Source organism: Garra rufa, chromosome 9 (genome assembly GCF_049309525.1).
Source record: "Garra rufa chromosome 9, GarRuf1.0, whole genome shotgun sequence".
Taxonomy (NCBI): Eukaryota; Metazoa; Chordata; class Actinopteri; order Cypriniformes; family Cyprinidae; genus Garra; species Garra rufa.
The window spans coordinates 3,907,552-3,913,059 of NC_133369.1; positions in this window are offsets into that span (position 1 = coordinate 3,907,552).

Here is a 5,508-nt window from a genome sequence, read left to right on the forward strand (position 1 = left end):
GTCTGATTGTCTATTCTTGGCCTATGGTTAGACGTCTATTAGACGTATATATGTAGTCATTCAATAGCTGTCTATTCTTGGACTATGGTTAGACGTCTATTAGACGTATAAATATAGTCATTCAATAGCTGTCTGATTGTCTATTCTTGGGCTATGGTTAGACGTCTGTTAGACGTATATATGTAGTCATTCAATAGCTGTCTATTCTTGGGCTATGTTTAGACGTCTATTAGACGTATATATGTAGTCATTCAATAGCTGTCTATTCTTGGGCTATGGTTAGACGTCTATTAGACGTATAAATATAGTCATTCAATAGCTGTCTGATTGTCTATTCTTGGGCTATGGTTAGACGTCTATTAGACGTATAAATATAGTCATTCAATAGCTGTCTGATTGTCTATTCTTGGGCTATGGTTAGACGTCTATTAGACGTATATATGTAGTCATTCAATAGCTGTCTATTCTTGGGCTATGTTTAGACGTCTATTAGACGTATATATGTAGTCATTCAATAGCTGTCTATTCTTGGGCTATGTTTAGACGTCTATTAGACGTATATATGTAGTCATTCAATAGCTGTCTATTCTTGGGCTATGTTTAGACGTCTATTAGACGTATATATGTAGTCATTCAATAGCTGTCTATTCTTGGGCTATGGTTAGACGTCTATTAGACGTATATATGTAGTCATTCAATAGCTGTCTATTCTTGGGCTATGTTTAGACGTCTATTAGACGTATAAATATAGTCATTCAATAGCTGTCTGATTGTCTATTCTTGGGCTATGGTTAGACGTCTATTAGACGTATAAATATAGTCATTCAATAGCTGTCTGATTGTCTATTCTTGGGCTATGGTTAGACGTCTATTAGACGTATAAATATAGTCATTCAATAGCTGTCTGATTGTCTATTCTTGGCCTATGGTTAGACGTCTATTAGACGTATATATGTAGTCATTCAATAGCTGTCTATTCTTGGGCTATGTTTAGACGTCTATTAGATGTATATATGTAGTCATTCAATAGCTGTCTATTCTTGGGCTACAGTATGTTTATACGTCTATTAGACGTATATATGTAGTCATTCAATAGCTGTCTATTCTTGGGCTATGTTTAGACGTCTATTAGACGTATAAATATAGTCATTCAATAGCTGTCTGATTGTCTATTCTTGGGCTATGGCTAGACGTCTATTAGACGTATATATGTAGTCATTCAATAGCTGTCTATTCTTGGGCTATGTTTAGACGTCTATTAGACGTATAAATATAGTCATTCAATAGCTGTCTGATTGTCTATTCTTGGGCTATGGCTAGACGTCTATTAGACGTATAAATATAGTCATTCAATAGCTGTCTGATTGTCTATTCTTGGCCTATGGTTAGACGTCTATTAGACGTATATATGTAGTCATTCAATAGCTGTCTATTCTTGGGCTATGGTTAGACGTCTATTAGACGTATATATGTAGTCATTCAATAGCTGTCTATTCTTGGGCTATGTTTAGACGTCTATTAGACGTATAAATATAGTCATTCAATAGCTGTCTGATTGTCTATTCTTGGGCTATGGCTAGACATCTATTAGACGTATAAATATAGTCATTCAATAGCTGTCTGATTGTCTATTCTTGGGCTATGGTTAGACGTCTATTAGACGTATATATGTAGTCATTCAATAGCTGTCTATTCTTGGGCTATGTTTAGACGTCTATTAGACATATATATGTAGTCATTCAATAGCTGTCTATTCTTGGGCTATGGTTAGACGTCTATTAGACGTATATATGTAGTCATTCAATAGCTGTCTATTCTTGGGCTATGTTTAGACGTCTATTAGACGTATAAATATAGTCATTCAATAGCTGTCTGATTGTCTATTCTTGGGCTATGGTTAGACGTCTATTAGACGTATAAATATAGTCATTCAATAGCTGTCTGATTGTCTATTCTTGGGCTATGGTTAGACGTCTATTAGACGTATAAATATAGTCATTCAATAGCTGTCTGATTGTCTATTCTTGGCCTATGGTTAGACGTCTATTAGACGTATATATGTAGTCATTCAATAGCTGTCTATTCTTGGACTATGGTTAGACGTCTATTAGACGTATAAATATAGTCATTCAATAGCTGTCTGATTGTCTATTCTTGGGCTATGGTTAGACGTCTGTTAGACGTATATATGTAGTCATTCAATAGCTGTCTATTCTTGGGCTATGTTTAGACGTCTATTAGACGTATATATGTAGTCATTCAATAGCTGTCTATTCTTGGGCTATGGTTAGACGTCTATTAGACGTATAAATATAGTCATTCAATAGCTGTCTGATTGTCTATTCTTGGGCTATGGTTAGACGTCTATTAGACGTATAAATATAGTCATTCAATAGCTGTCTGATTGTCTATTCTTGGGCTATGGTTAGACGTCTATTAGACGTATATATGTAGTCATTCAATAGCTGTCTATTCTTGGGCTATGTTTAGACGTCTATTAGACGTATATATGTAGTCATTCAATAGCTGTCTATTCTTGGGCTATGTTTAGACGTCTATTAGACGTATATATGTAGTCATTCAATAGCTGTCTATTCTTGGGCTATGTTTAGACGTCTATTAGACGTATATATGTAGTCATTCAATAGCTGTCTATTCTTGGGCTATGGTTAGACGTCTATTAGACGTATATATGTAGTCATTCAATAGCTGTCTATTCTTGGGCTATGTTTAGACGTCTATTAGACGTATAAATATAGTCATTCAATAGCTGTCTGATTGTCTATTCTTGGGCTATGGCTAGACGTCTATTAGACGTATAAATATAGTCATTCAATAGCTGTCTGATTGTCTATTCTTGGCCTATGGTTAGACGTCTATTAGACGTATATATGTAGTCATTCAATAGCTGTCTATTCTTGGGCTATGGTTAGACGTCTATTAGACGTATAAATATAGTCATTCAATAGCTGTCTGATTGTCTATTCTTGGGCTATGGTTAGACGTCTATTAGACGTATAAATATAGTCATTCAATAGCTGTCTGATTGTCTATTCTTGGCCTATGGTTAGACGTCTATTAGACGTATATATGTAGTCATTCAATAGCTGTCTATTCTTGGACTATGGTTAGACGTCTATTAGACGTATAAATATAGTCATTCAATAGCTGTCTGATTGTCTATTCTTGGGCTATGGTTAGACGTCTGTTAGACGTATATATGTAGTCATTCAATAGCTGTCTATTCTTGGGCTATGTTTAGACGTCTATTAGACGTATATATGTAGTCATTCAATAGCTGTCTATTCTTGGGCTATGGTTAGACGTCTATTAGACGTATAAATATAGTCATTCAATAGCTGTCTGATTGTCTATTCTTGGGCTATGGTTAGACGTCTATTAGACGTATAAATATAGTCATTCAATAGCTGTCTGATTGTCTATTCTTGGGCTATGGTTAGACGTCTATTAGACGTATATATGTAGTCATTCAATAGCTGTCTATTCTTGGGCTATGTTTAGACGTCTATTAGACGTATATATGTAGTCATTCAATAGCTGTCTATTCTTGGGCTATGTTTAGACGTCTATTAGACGTATATATGTAGTCATTCAATAGCTGTCTATTCTTGGGCTATGTTTAGACGTCTATTAGACGTATATATGTAGTCATTCAATAGCTGTCTATTCTTGGGCTATGGTTAGACGTCTATTAGACGTATATATGTAGTCATTCAATAGCTGTCTATTCTTGGGCTATGTTTAGACGTCTATTAGACGTATAAATATAGTCATTCAATAGCTGTCTGATTGTCTATTCTTGGGCTATGGTTAGACGTCTATTAGACGTATAAATATAGTCATTCAATAGCTGTCTGATTGTCTATTCTTGGGCTATGGTTAGACGTCTATTAGACGTATAAATATAGTCATTCAATAGCTGTCTGATTGTCTATTCTTGGCCTATGGTTAGACGTCTATTAGACGTATATATGTAGTCATTCAATAGCTGTCTATTCTTGGGCTATGTTTAGACGTCTATTAGATGTATATATGTAGTCATTCAATAGCTGTCTATTCTTGGGCTACAGTATGTTTATACGTCTATTAGACGTATATATGTAGTCATTCAATAGCTGTCTATTCTTGGGCTATGTTTAGACGTCTATTAGACGTATAAATATAGTCATTCAATAGCTGTCTGATTGTCTATTCTTGGGCTATGGCTAGACGTCTATTAGACGTATAAATATAGTCATTCAATAGCTGTCTGATTGTCTATTCTTGGCCTATGGTTAGACGTCTATTAGACGTATATATGTAGTCATTCAATAGCTGTCTATTCTTGGGCTATGGTTAGACGTCTATTAGACGTATATATGTAGTCATTCAATAGCTGTCTATTCTTGGGCTATGTTTAGACGTCTATTAGACGTATAAATATAGTCATTCAATAGCTGTCTGATTGTCTATTCTTGGGCTATGGCTAGACATCTATTAGACGTATAAATATAGTCATTCAATAGCTGTCTGATTGTCTATTCTTGGGCTATGGTTAGACGTCTATTAGACGTATATATGTAGTCATTCAATAGCTGTCTATTCTTGGGCTATGTTTAGACGTCTATTAGACATATATATGTAGTCATTCAATAGCTGTCTATTCTTGGGCTATGGTTAGACGTCTATTAGACGTATATATGTAGTCATTCAATAGCTGTCTATTCTTGGGCTATGTTTAGACGTCTATTAGACGTATAAATATAGTCATTCAATAGCTGTCTGATTGTCTATTCTTGGGCTATGGTTAGACGTCTATTAGACGTATAAATATAGTCATTCAATAGCTGTCTGATTGTCTATTCTTGGGCTATGGTTAGACGTCTATTAGACGTATAAATATAGTCATTCAATAGCTGTCTGATTGTCTATTCTTGGCCTATGGTTAGACGTCTATTAGACGTATATATGTAGTCATTCAATAGCTGTCTATTCTTGGACTATGGTTAGACGTCTATTAGACGTATAAATATAGTCATTCAATAGCTGTCTGATTGTCTATTCTTGGGCTATGGTTAGACGTCTGTTAGACGTATATATGTAGTCATTCAATAGCTGTCTATTCTTGGGCTATGTTTAGACGTCTATTAGACGTATATATGTAGTCATTCAATAGCTGTCTATTCTTGGGCTATGGTTAGACGTCTATTAGACGTATAAATATAGTCATTCAATAGCTGTCTGATTGTCTATTCTTGGGCTATGGTTAGACGTCTATTAGACGTATAAATATAGTCATTCAATAGCTGTCTGATTGTCTATTCTTGGGCTATGGTTAGACGTCTATTAGACGTATATATGTAGTCATTCAATAGCTGTCTATTCTTGGGCTATGTTTAGACGTCTATTAGACGTATATATGTAGTCATTCAATAGCTGTCTATTCTTGGGCTATGTTTAGACGTCTATTAGACGTATATATGTAGTCATTCAATAGCTGTCTATTCT